Genomic DNA, 14,734 nt, shown 5'->3' with positions numbered 1-14,734 from the left:
TGCACTCGTGTGTGTATTTACACTCGTTCATGGACACGTGTGGGTCTGTACACGTGTGTGTATGTATGTACAATCGTGTGTGCTCGCATATTTGTGTGTGTTGAAACGCAATCCCTGAGCATGCACACTGCTGTATACGTGCACATGTGTTTATGTATATTGCTGTGTGCAATTACACTGTGCATGTATCTACACCCCGATGCATTTACACTCATTTGTGCATCTATACATATGTGTCGTATGTATAAATGCACAAATGGGTGTACGCACTCGTGTATGCATGTGCACCCGTGTGTGTATGTACAAAGCGGTGTGTATGCACATTCGTGCATTTTCCTACAGCACTGTGTATGTCCACTCGTGTGTGGGTGTGTGTACAACGGAGTGTATATGTGGGGAGCGGTGGTGTAGCGGTTAGCGCGCTGCGCTATGAACCCGGCTACACGGGTTCGATTCCCGCTCACGGCCAACACCAGTGACGATTATCTGAACCGGTCCCGGGCCTCCCCTAGGTCGACTCAGCCTCAAATGAGTACCTGGTGCGGTGTGTAAACATTGCCACGAGGGAGACAAAGGCGGTCGGGCGTGGTGCTGGCCACCCACCCCCTCGTGTACCGTTGCGGCCTTCATAGGTGCTCGCTAACAGCACTTGCCCCTACAGTCTGTTAAGGCTATACGGGGGATCTTTATCTTTGTGTGTACAAAGCGGGGTGGATGCACATTCGTGCATTTTTCTCCACCGCGGTGTATGTAAACTCGTGTGTGGGTGTGTGTACAAGGGAGTGTATATGTGTACTCGTGTAAGTTTGTATAGTGGAACACACAACTTATTTTCATATCGTTTCGTACAAATCATTGAGGGGCAACGTGGTGATGAATGCGGCACCACAACAGGGAACTACAGGGATGAGACTCCCCGCTCGTGGTGCTAAATTAATGAAAACAGCGCCACTGAGCGGACAGAGCCCCGCCCCTACAGCTCGTGCGTGTGACGTCATGAGTGTGACGTCATGAGTGTGATCAGCGGACAGCCACGATGCTGCCAGGTGAGGGTCAACTTGTGTGCTGGAGATGCTTCACCTGAAACTCGCCTCCACGCGTGTTCGCTATGAACATTGTAGCAATAAGGGACGATTAGTCATCTTTAACATGTCAGGTCTTTATTGTTCTGCAAGAAAATTCACGTTCATACTCGTATCGAAATCTTTATTCATACGCATGCTCAAACAGGAAGGAACTAGGCAAATTATTTCCCAATAGGAATTCAACAGTTAAAACATATTCTTAAAATCTAACACGTAAACGTCGATTTCCCCATCGACGTCCTTTTGACTGAAGCCATTCGTCCAGAAGTCCAAGCCATCAAACACAAGAACAATGAACGTGCAATCCACGCACACTCTGAAACCTATTACTTTAAGTTATTTTGTTTATTACACAATGATAAAATATTTTTTAAGAACATCTTCTTGGTTCTTTCGGTAAAGTCACGTAGAATGGAAATAATAAAATAATAAAAATAAAACATCATAAAATATTATTATTTTATTATTTCCATTCTACGTCACTTTACCTGAAAGAACCAAGAAGATGAATCCCTGCAGTCACGAAAGCTTTAAATCGAAAATTAAGAACATGTTTAAAATATTGAGCAAAGTTGTGATCACAGTATTTCTCCAACTTTAAATCAACAAAACCACTTAACCACGAGAGTAAAATTTGAAATTGAACCACCACACAACCACTGCGCTTCACAACACATCAACAAGTAGTCCGATAGGACTACAAAGCACCACCTTAACGTGACGAAGTCTAGAATAAACTTTAACACGCAATTAGCTGTGAGAGGATGACATGGCACCTTCTACCATAAACACCGCACATTTAGCAGTCCCGATGATACAACCACCAGACGAAGCAACGCATCTATAGAAGTATAACATTGTTGTCATCCTGAAATAAGTGAACACTTCTGGAACTTAAAAGGAATACGTTCATCTGAACACATTATAGAGCATTCACAACATCACTCTATTTCGATTTAAAGCTTTCGTGACTGCAGGGATCAATCTTCTTGGTTCTTTTGGTAAAGTCACGTAGAAGTGAAGTAATAAAATAATAAAAATAAAACATAATAAAATAATTTTCACGACGTTTCGGCCACAACGCAAGCAGCCATCTTCAGGTGAAGAATAGGTCTGTCAAGTAGACAGAGTCTGAATGACTACTTGACGGACCTGTTCTCCACCTGACGACGGCTGCTTGCGTTGTGGCCGAAACATCACTCTAGCTTGGAGTACTGGAAATCACGGAAATAATATTTCGTACCTTATTAACTGATCTAACAGAGACACAAACATGCACATTCCAGGACTTCAAGAGTTAACAGAAGTTCTCAAAACTTTGACTCTCCAGCCATTCCAGCAGCCATTTCTCAGTGTCCACCTGCATGGGGTCGAAAGAGGAATTGTCGGCAGGGCTCATTACATCCAGCAACCTCTCAGGATCCAACTGCATGAGGTCGAAAAAGGAATTGTTGTCAGGACTCATGACATCCACTACATCTAGGCATCTCTCAGGATCCACCTGTATAGGATCAAAAGATGCATTTTTTTCAGGACTCATTGCAGCACTTTGCATTACACCTTTTGATTCCACTTCCCTATCATTGCGGATCTTCTGATGCTTGTTTCGTGGTGATGACCGTGAACATGTCCTCTCCCTCGGAGAGAAATTGATTCGCTTTTCACCTGAGTGTGTTTTCTGGTGACTGTGAAGATTTTATTTCCGTGGAAATGCCTTCCCACAAACAGAGCATCTGAATGGCTTCTCGCCCGTGTGTGTTTTCTGGTGACTGTGAAGATGTGATTTCCGTGAAAATGCCTTCCCACACACAGAGCATTTGAACGGCTTCTCGCCCATGTGTGTTTGGCCCTGTGGAAAGTTTATCTGCTCCATGTGAATGATTTTTCAGAGCAGAGTAACAGTCGCGGGTGTTGTTGAGAGTTAAAGGCACCCTCTAAGCTGCGTGGATGTCTGCCTCAAATCGCCAAAAAGCAAACTCTCACTAACGTCTAACCGACACACAGTAACGCCTCGTAAGTCGGGCTACACGCGACTACCAGTTGTATCCACTAACAAAGACACTTACTTGTTGATGCACGACGTGTCGATGTCCCTGTAACCCGTCTGAAGAGATCGCCACGAACTCTCCCAGGCGCCAGGCAATCGGGCTCGCCAGGCTGGGTCTCGCAGGAGAAGGGTAATCTGCAGAGCGAGGAGTTGCACGTCTATCCTCAGCGAAATCCCTCTCGAAATGGTCTTGAGGTCTGATTTTAAGCCCCTTATAACTCCCCTCCAGCATTCAAATCCTTTGTTCTCGTCTTGGATTATCATGGACTTTGCATTCAATTGTTAATTTTTACATTAACAATCCGCATATGTAGCAACATAGCTTAGCTAATCCGGCCATTGTAATTTAACCTTAATACATATGCATATCTCACTGCATAATTGTACGCTTCAGTTTAAATAAAGATAAACATATCCATGCATAATTCCGTGCTTCGTGTTAATTTGCCAATATTCACCCGACAATGTTCTTTAAACTGATGCAAGTTTAGAGGATTTAACATCGACAGTCGCGGGTGTTGTTGAAGTATCAAAATGCTGATGTCCAGTTCGATGTGGACTAAGAGGTGCAAATGTATACTGTACTGAATTTGTTTTATAAAAAATATTTAAGTATTTGTGTTGATATGAGCGCGTCAGTAAATCAAGGTGATTTGTTTAATTTAATTCACGACAATTATTACGATTGCTGTCATACACTTTTATTGATAATCGAAATGGTATCGCTTGTAAGCATTTGTGTGAGCAATGTCTTTCTCCAACTTTAGCTCAACAAGACCACTTAACAACGAGAGTAAAATCAGGAATTGAAACACCTCACAACCAATGCGCATCACACCACATCAACAAGTAATCCGATAGGACTACGAAGCACCACCTTAACGTGACAAAGTTTGGAATAAACAAGACAGCACGCTCACATCATTTACTGTGCAATAATTACAACACATGCCACCTTCTAGCATAAGCACCAGCCATTACAGCAGGGAACTGTAGCCATGTGTATGGACATGGGTGTGTACTTCTCTGTGGGTACATTCGTGTGCATGTGCACTCGTGTGTGTATTTACACTCGTTCATGGACACGTGTGGGTCTGTACACGTGTGTGTATGTATGTACAATCGTGTGTGCTCGCATATTTGTGTGTGTTGAAACGCAATCCCTGAGCATGCACATTGCTGTATACGTGCAAATGTGTTTATGTATATTGCTGTGTGCAATTACACTGTGCATGTGTCTACACCCAATGCATTTACACTCATTTGTGCATCTATACATATGTGTTGTATGTATAGATGCACAAATGGGTGTACGCACTCGTGTATACATGTGCACCCGTGTGTGTATGTACAAAGCGGTGTGTATGCACATTCGTGCATTTTCCTACAGCACTGTGTATGTCCACTCGTGTGTGGGTGTGTGTACAAGGGAGTGTATATGTGGGGAGCGGTGGTGTAGCGGTTAGCGCGCTGCGCTATGAACCCGGCTGCACGGGTTCGATTCCCGCTCACGGCCAACACCAGTGACGATTATCTGAACCGGTCCCGGGCCTCCCCTAGGTCGACTCAGCCTCAAATGAGTACCTGGTGCGGTGTGTAAACATTGCCACTGGGGAGACAAAGGCGGTCGGCGGTGGTGCTGGCCACCCACCCCCTCATGTACCGTTGCGGCCTTCGTAGGTGCTCGCTAACAGCACTTGCCCCTACAGTCTGTTAAGGCTATACGGGGGATCTTTATCTTTGTGTGTACAAAGCGGGGTGGATGCACATTCGTGCATTTTTCTCCACCGCTGTGTATGTCCACTCGTGTGTGGGTGTGTGTACAAGGGAGTGTATATGTGTACTCGTGTAAGTATGTGTAGTGGAACACACAACTTATTTTCATATTGTGTCGTACAAAGAATTGAGCGGCAACGTGGTGATGAATGCGGCACCACAACAGGGAACTACAGGGATGAGACTCCCCGCTCGTGGTGCTAAATGAATGAAAACAGCGCCACTGAGCGGACAGAGCCCCGCCCCTACAGCTCGTGCGTGTGACGTCATGAGTGTGACGTCATGAGTGTGATCAGCGGACAGCCACGATGCTGCCAGGTGAGGGTCAACTTGTGTGCTGGAGATGCTTCACCTGAAACTCGCCTCCACACGTGTTCGCTATGAACATTGTAGCAATAAGGGACGATTAGTCGTCTTTAACATGTCAGGTCTTTATTGTTCTGCAAGTAAATTAACCTTCTTGGTTCTTTCGGTAAAGTCACGAAGAAGGGAAATAATAAAAAAATAAAACATAATACAATTATTTTATTATGTTTTGTTTTCTTCTTCACCTTCTTGGTTCTTTCGGTAAAAGTCACGTAATAATAAAATATAATAAAATAATTTCAGGAAGTAATTTTATTTTGTTTAAAATTAATTATTTTATTATTTGATTAAAATAAAAGATAATAAAATTATTTTATTTCAAATTTTTTTTTTAATTTTATTATTTTATTATTTCCCTTCTTCAATAAGGGACGATTTGTCATCTTTAACATGTCAGGTCTTTATTGTTCTGCAAGTAAATAAAAGCTAAAACTCGTAGAAACACATGCACACTCGTGTGTGAATGCACACCGCTGTATAGACAGTCGTGTTTATAAGCACACTCGTGTGTGTATGTCTACTCGTCCGTGTTTTTTTAAGGAAGGATATGGTTGAAATAACGTACGATCAGTCATCTTTAAAACAATTCAGGTCTTTATTAATCTACAAAAAAAGTCACGTTAACACTCGTATCGAAATCTTTATTAATACGCTTGCTCAAACAGGAAGGAACTAGGCAGATGATTTCCCAATAGGAATTCAACAGTTATAACATATTCCTAAAATCTAACACGTAAACGTCGATTTCCCCATTGACGTCCTTTTCGACTGAAGCCATTCGTCCAGAAGTCCAAGCCATCAAACACAAGAACAACGAACGTGCAATCCACGAACACTCTGAAACCTATTATTTTAAGTTATTTATTTATTACACAATGATAAAAAAAATGTTTAAAATATAGAGCAAAGTTGTGATCACAGTATTTCTCCAACTTTAGCTCAACAAAACCACTTAACCACGAGAAATTGAACCACCACACAACCACTGCGCTTCACAACACATCAACAAGTAGTCCGATAGGACTACAAAGCACCACCTTAGCGTGACGAAGTCTGGAATAAACAAGACAGCACGCACACATGATTTGCTGTAAGAAGATTACAACACATGCCACCTTCCAGCATAAGCACCAGCCATTTAGAAGCCCCGATGATCCAACTACCAGACGAAGCAATGTATCTTTCGAAGTATAAAATTGTTGCCATCCTGAAATGAGTGAACACTTCTGGAACTTAACAGGAAAACTTTCAACTGAACACATTATAGAGCATTCACAACATCACTCTAGCTTAACAGATGTATTCAATACGTTTGAGTCTTCAACCACTCCACTACATCCAGCCATCTCTCCGGATCCAACTTCACTCTGCATTTTACTTTTATATTTCACTTCCCTATCATTGCGGATCCTCTGATGCTTGTTTCGGTGTGATGACTGTGAACATGTCCTCTCCCTCGTAGAGCAATTAAATGGCGTCTCGCCCGAGTGTGTTTTCTGGTGACTGTGAAGATTTTATTTCCGTGAAAATGCCTTCCCGCACACAGAGCAATTGAACGGCTTCTCGCCCGTGTGTGCGTGGCGATGTGGATAGTTTATCTGCTCCATGTGACTGATTCTTCAGAGCAGAGTAACAGTCGCGGGTGTTGTTGAGAGTTAAAGGCACCCTCTAAGCTGCGTGGATGTCTAAATAAAATCCACACAAGCAAACTCTCACTAACGTCTAACCGACACACAGTAACGTCTCGTAAGTCGGGCTACACGCGACTACCAGTTTATCCACTAACGAAGACACTTACTTGTTGATGCACGGCGTGTCGATGTCCCTGTGACCCGTCTGAAGAGATCGCCACGAACTCTCCCAGTCGCCAGGCAATCGGGCTCGCCAGGCTGGGTCTCGCAGGAGAAGGGTAATCTGCAGAGCGAGGAGTTGCGCGTCTATCCTCAGTGAAATCCCTCTCGAAATGGTCTTGAGGTCTGAATTTAAGCCCCTTATAACTCCCCTCTAGCATTCAAATCCTTTGTTCTCGTCTTGGATTATCATAGACTTTTCATTCAATTGTTAATTTTTACATTAACAATCCGCATATTAATCAACATAGCTTAACTAATTAAACTTTAATATGTATGTACATCCCACTGTTTGAATAATTACATACATCTACATGCATAATTCCTTGTTTATTCTTAATTTATTCACCCGCAATGTCATAAACTTTACATTTTATTGTTATGTTTTTTAAATTTACAATCTGCATTTCTAGTTTAAGGGTACGGGTAAGGAATCAAAACCCGTTTTCGACCTCTGAGTGGAACGCACTACTTATTATATTATAGCCTCGTGTGCAAAGAATTGAGGGGTAACGTGGTAATGAATGCGGCACCACAACAGGGAACTACAGGGATGAGACTCCCCGCTCGTGGTGCTAAATTAATGAAAACAGCGCCACTGAGCGGACAGAGCCCCGCCCCTACAGCTCGTGCGTGTGACGTCATGAGTGTGACGTCATGAGTGTGATCAGCGGACAGCCACGATGCTGCCAGGTGAGGGTCAACTTGTGTGCTGGAGATGCTTCACCTGAAACTCGCCTCCACGCGTGTTCGCTATGAACATTGTAGCAATAAGGGACGATTAGTCGTCTTTAACATGTCAGGTCTTTATTGTTCTGCAAGTAAATTAACCTTCTTGGTTCTTTCGGTAAAGTCACGTAGAAGGGAAATAATAAAATAATAAAAATAAAACATAATACAATTATTTTATTATGTTTTATTTTCTTCTTCATCTTCTTGGTTCTTTCGGTAAAGTCACGTAGAAGGGAAATAATACAAATAATAAAATAATGTTTATAAAGTTATTTTATTCTGTTGAATTTTTTTATTATTATTTAATAAAAATAAAACATAATAAAAATAATTTTATAAAAAAATGTAATTTTTTATTTTTATTATTTTATTATTTCCAGTCTTCAATAAGGGACGATTAGTCATCTTTAACATGTCAGGTCTTTATTGTTCTGCAAGTAAATTGAAGTTAAAACTCGTAGAAACACATGCACACTCGTGTGTGAATGCATACTGCTGTTTCGACAGTCGTGTTTATAAGCACACTTGTGTGTGTATGTCTACTCGTCCGTGTTTTTTAAGAAAGGATATGGTTGAAATAACGTATGATCAGTCATCTTTAAAAACAATTCAGGTCTTTATTAATCTGCAAGAAAATTCACGTTAATACTCGTATTGAAATCTTTATTAATACGCATGCTCAAACAGGAAGGAACTAGGCAAATTATTTCCCAATTTCAACAGTTAAAACATATTCTTAAAATCTAACACGTAAACGTCGATTTCCCCATTGACGTCCTTTTCGACTGAAGCCATTCGTCCAAAAGTCCAAGCCATCAAACACAACAACAACGAACGTGCAATCCACGCACACTCTGAAACCTACTATTGAAAGTTATTTATTTATTACACAATGAAAAAATAAAATAAAGAATATGTTTAAAATATTGATCACAGTATTTCTCCAACTTTAGCTCAACAAAACCACTTAACCACGAGAGTAAAATTAGAAATTGAACCACCACACAACCACTGCGCTTCACAACACATTAACAAGTAGTCCGATTGGACGACAAAGCACCACCTTAACGTGACGAAGTCTATAATAAACTTTAACACGCAATTAGCTGTGAGAAGATGACATGGCACCTTCTACCATAAACACCGCACATTTACCAGTCCCGATGATACAACCACCAGACGAAGCAACGCATCTATAGAAGTATAACATTGTTGTCATCCTGAAATAAGTGAACACTTCTGGAACTTAAAAGGAAGGCTTTCATCTCAACACAGTATAGACCATTCACAACATGACTCTAGCTCGGAGTACTGGAAATCACTGAAAAAATATATCTAAGAGACACGAATATACACAGGGCAACAGTTAACAGATGTACTCAATACGTTTGAGTCTTCAGCCACTCCACTACATCCAGCCATCTCTCCGGATCCAACTTCATGGGGTCGAAAGAGGAATTGTCGTCAGCGCTGATTACATCCACTACATCTCGCCATCTTTCAGGATCCACCTGCATAGGTTCGAAAGATGCATTTTTTTCAGGACTCATTGAGGCACTCTGCATTTCACTTTTTGATTTCTTTCCCGATCATTGCGGATCTTCTGGTGCTTGTTTCGGGGTGATGACTGTGAACATGTCCTCTCCCTCGTAGAGCAATTAAATGGCTTTTCACCCGAGTGTGTTTTCTGGTGCCTGTGAAGATGTGATTTCTCCGCAAATGCCTTCCCACAAACAGAGCACCTGAATGGCTTCTCGCCTGTGTGTGTCTTCTGGTGAGTGTTAAGATGTGATTTCTGTGAAAATGCCTTCCCACACACAGAGCAATTGAACGGCTTCTCGCCCGTGTGTGTTTTCTGGTGCCTGTGAAGATGTGATGAATCTGCAAATGCCTTCCCACACACAGAGCATTTGAATGGCTTCTCGCCCGTGTGCGCGTGGCGCTGTGGAGAGAGTATCTGCTCCATGTGATTCTTCAGATCAGAGTAACAGTCGCGGGTGTTGTTGAGAGTTAAATGCACCCTCTAAGCTGCGTGGATGTCTGGCTCAAATCGCCAAGAAGCAAATTCACACTAACGTCTGACCGAGACAATAACGCCTCGTAAGTCGAACTACACACGCTATTACCAGTTTATCCACTAACAAAGACACTTACTTGTTGATGCATGGAGTGTCGATGTCCCTGTAACCCGTCTGAAGAGATCGCCACGAACTCTCCCAGTCGCCAGGCAATCGTGCTCGCCAGGCTGGGTCTCGCAGGAGAAGGGTAATCTGCAGAGCGAAGAGTTGCGCGTCTATCCTCAGTGAAATCCCTCTCGAAATGGTCTTGAGGTCTGATTTTAAGCCCCTTATAACTCCCCTCTAGCATTCAATTCCTTTGTTCTCGTCTTGGATTATCATCGACTTTGCATTCAATTGTTAATTTCTACATTAACAATCCGCATATGTAGCAACATAGCTTAGCTAATCCGGCCATTGCAATTTAACCTTAATACATATGCATATCTCACTGCATAATTGTATGCTTCCGTTTAAATAAAGATATACATATCCATGCATAATTTCGTGCTTCGTGATAATTTGCCAATATTCACCCGACAATGTCCTTTAAACTGAAGCAAGTTTAGAGGATTTAACATCGACATACAGTCTGAAGTATCAAAATGCTGATGTCCAGTTCGATTTCGACTAAGAGGTACAAATATATACTGTACTGACTTTGTTTTATAAAAAATATATTTAAGTATTTGTGTTGATATGAGCGCGTCAGTAAATCAAGGTGATTTGTTTAATTTAATTCACGACAATTATTACGATTGCTGTCATACACTTTTATTGATAATCGAAATTGTATCGCTTGTAAGCGTGTGTGAGCAATGTCTTTCTCCAACTTTAGCTCAACAAGACCACTTAACAACGAGAGTAAAATCAGGAATTGAAACACCTCACAACCAATGCGCATCACACTACATCAACAAGTAATCCGATAGGACTACGAAGCACCACCTTAACGTGACAAAGTTTGGAATCAACAAGACAGCACGCTCACATCATTTGCTGTGCAATAATTACAACACATGCCACCTTCTAGCATAAGCACCAGCCATTACAGCAGGGAACTGTAGCCATGTGTATGGACATGGGTGTGTACTTCTCTGTGGGTATATTCGTGTGTATGTGCACTCGTGTGTGTATTTACACTCGTTCATGGACACGTGTGGGTCTGTACACGTGTGTGTATGTATGTACAATCGTGTGTGCTCGCATATTTGTGTGTGTTGAAACGCAATCCCTGAGCATGCACACTGCTGTATACGTGCACATGTGTTTATGTATATTGCTGTGTGCAATTACACTGTGCATGTATCTACACCCCGATGCATTTACACTCATTTGTGCATCTATACATATGTGTCGTATGTATAAATGCACAAATGGGTGTACGCACTCGTGTATGCATGTGCACCCGTGTGTGTATGTACAAAGCGGTGTGTATGCACATTCGTGCATTTTCCTACAGCACTGTGTATGTCCACTCGTGTGTGGGTGTGTGTACAACGGAGTGTATATGTGGGGAGCGGTGGTGTAGCGGTTAGCGCGCTGCGCTATGAACCCGGCTACACGGGTTCGATTCCCGCTCACGGCCAACACCAGTGACGATTATCTGAACCGGTCCCGGGCCTCCCCTAGGTCGACTCAGCCTCAAATGAGTACCTGGTGCGGTGTGTAAACATTGCCACGAGGGAGACAAAGGCGGTCGGGCGTGGTGCTGGCCACCCACCCCCTCGTGTACCGTTGCGGCCTTCATAGGTGCTCGCTAACAGCACTTGCCCCTACAGTCTGTTAAGGCTATACGGGGGATCTTTATCTTTGTGTGTACAAAGCGGGGTGGATGCACATTCGTGCATTTTTCTCCACCGCGGTGTATGTAAACTCGTGTGTGGGTGTGTGTACAAGGGAGTGTATATGTGTACTCGTGTAAGTTTGTATAGTGGAACACACAACTTATTTTCATATCGTTTCGTACAAATCATTGAGGGGCAACGTGGTGATGAATGCGGCACCACAACAGGGAACTACAGGGATGAGACTCCCCGCTCGTGGTGCTAAATTAATGAAAACAGCGCCACTGAGCGGACAGAGCCCCGCCCCTACAGCTCGTGCGTGTGACGTCATGAGTGTGACGTCATGAGTGTGATCAGCGGACAGCCACGATGCTGCCAGGTGAGGGTCAACTTGTGTGCTGGAGATGCTTCACCTGAAACTCGCCTCCACGCGTGTTCGCTATGAACATTGTAGCAATAAGGGACGATTAGTCATCTTTAACATGTCAGGTCTTTATTGTTCTGCAAGAAAATTCACGTTAATACTCGTATCGAAATATTTATTCATACGCATGCTCAAACAGGAAGGAACTAGGCAAATTATTTCCCAATAGGAATTCAACAGTTAAAACATATTCTTAAAATCTAACACGTAAACGTCGATTTCCCCATCGACGTCCTTTTGACTGACGCCATTCGTCCAGAAGTCCAAGCCATCAAACACAAGAACAACGAACGTGCAATCCACGCACACTCTGAAACCTATTACTTTAAGTTATTTTGTTTATTACACAATGATAAAATATTTTTTAAGAACATCTTCTTGGTTCTTTCGGTAAAGTCACGTAGAATGGAAATAATAAAATAATAAAAATAAAACATCATAAAATATTATTATTTTATTATTTCCATTCTACGTCACTTTACCTGAAAGAACCAAGAAGATGAATCCCTGCAGTCACGAAAGCTTTAAATCGAAAATTAAGAACATGTTTAAAATATTGAGCAAAGTTGTGATCACAGTATTTCTCCAACTTTAGCTCAACAAAACCACTTAACCACGAGAGTAAAATTAGAAATTGAACCACCACACAACCACTGCGCTTCACAACACATCAACAAGTAGTCCGATTGGACTACAAAGCACCACCTTAACGTGACGAAGTCTAGAATAAACTTTAACACGCAATTAGCTGTGAGAAGATGACATGGCACCTTCTACCATAAACACCAAACATTTACCAGTCCCGATGATACAACCACCAGACGAAGCAACGCATCAATAGAAGTATAACATTGTTGTCATCCTGAAGTAAGTGAACACTTCTGGAACTTAAAAGGAATACGTTCATCTGAACACATTATAGAGCATTCACAACATCACTCTAGCTCGGAGTACTGGAAATCACTGAAAAAATATATCTAAGAGACACGAATATACACAGGGCAACAGTTAACAGATGTACTCAATACGTTAGAGTCTTCAGCCACTCCACTACATCCAGCCATCTCTTCATATCCAACTTCATGGGGTCGAAAGTGGAATTTCCTTTAGAACTCATTACATCACTTTCGAATTCAGCTTTTGTTTTCTGATGACTTGTGAAGTGTTTTCTAACCGTGAAAATGCTTCAAACACACAGAGCAATCAAACATATTTGTTCAAATGATCACACTAGCTTGGAGTACTGCTGCAAATCACTGATTCAAAAAGAGTTGTACGTTATTAATTGATCTTACAGATATACAAACATATACGTTCCAGGAATTCAACAGCTAAAAGAAGTGCTCAAAACTTTGATTTTCCAGCCACTCCAGCAGCCATTTTTGAGTATCCAACTGCATGGGGTCGAAAGTGGAATTGTCTTCAGCGCTGATTACATCCACTACATCTAGCCATCTCTCAGGATCCAACTGCATGGGGTCGAAAGATGAATTGTCGTCAGGACTCATTGCATCCGCTACATTCAGCAATCTCTCAGGATCCACCTGCCTAGGTTCGAAAGATGCATTTTTTTCAGGACTCATTGCAGTACTTTGCATTACACCTTTTGATTTCACTTCACTATCATTGCGGATCTTCTGATGCTTGTTTCGGGGTGATGACTGTGAACATGTCCTCTCCCTCGTAGAGCAATTTAATGGCTTCTCACCCGTGTGTGTTTTCTGGTGACTGTGAAGATCTGACTTCCTTGCAAATGTCTTCCCACAAACAGAGCACTTGAATGGCTTCTCGCCCGAGTGTGTTTTCTGGTGACTGTGAAGATTAGATTTCTGTGAAAATGTTTTACCACAAATAGAGCACTTGAATGGCTTCTCGCCCGTGTGTGTTTTCTGGTGACTGTTAAGAGTTGTTTTCTCCGCAAATGCCTTCCCACAAACAGAGCACTTGAACGGCTTCTCGCCCGTGTGTGTTTTCTGGTGACTGTGAAGATGTGACTTCCTTGCAAATGCCTTCCCACACACAGAGCACTTGAACGGCTTCTCGTCCGAGTGTGTTTTCTGGTGAGTGTGAAGATTGGATTTCAGTGAAAATGCCTTCCCACACACAGAGCATTTGAATGGCTTCTCGCCCGTGTGTGCGTGGCGCTGTGGAGAGAGTATCTGCTCCATGTGACTGATTCTTCAGAGCAGAGTAACAGTCGCGGGTGTTGTTGAGAGTTAAATGCACTCTCTAAGCTGCGTGGATGTCTGGCTCAGGTCGCCAAAAAGCAAACTCTCACTAACGTCTAACCGGGACACGGTAACGTCTCGAAAGTCGGGCTACACGCGACTACCAGTTTTATCCACTAACGAAGACACTTACTTGTTGATGCACGGCGTGTCGATGTCCCTGTAACTCGTCTTAAGAGATCGCCACGAATTCTCCCAGTCGCCAGGCAATCGGGCTCGCCAGGCTGGGTCTCGCAGGAGAAGGGTAATCTGCAGAGCGAGGAGTTGCGCGTCTATCCTCAGCGAAATCCCTCTCGAAATGGTCTTGAGGACTGATTTTAAGCCCCTTATAACTCCCCTCTAGCATTCAAATCCTTTGTTCTCGTCTTGGATTATCATAGAC

At 42.6% G+C, this 14,734-nt stretch overlaps 2 pseudogenes; one reads left to right on the top strand and one right to left on the bottom strand.

The window, feature by feature from the left end:
• Positions 1 to 14,734, top strand: part of LOC133362195 (uncharacterized) — a 426,135-nt pseudogene that overhangs the window by 325,361 nt on the left and 86,040 nt on the right.
• Positions 1 to 14,734, bottom strand: part of LOC133362192 (zinc finger protein 721-like) — a 70,469-nt pseudogene that overhangs the window by 29,466 nt on the left and 26,269 nt on the right.

The sequence above is a fragment of the Lethenteron reissneri genome, unplaced genomic scaffold (genome assembly GCF_015708825.2).
Source record: "Lethenteron reissneri isolate LAM-NWPU_2019-01 unplaced genomic scaffold, ASM1570882v1 scaffold_140, whole genome shotgun sequence".
NCBI lineage: Eukaryota > Metazoa > Chordata > Hyperoartia > Petromyzontiformes > Petromyzontidae > Lethenteron > Lethenteron reissneri.
This window is presented reverse-complemented; position numbering and strand designations above follow the sequence as displayed.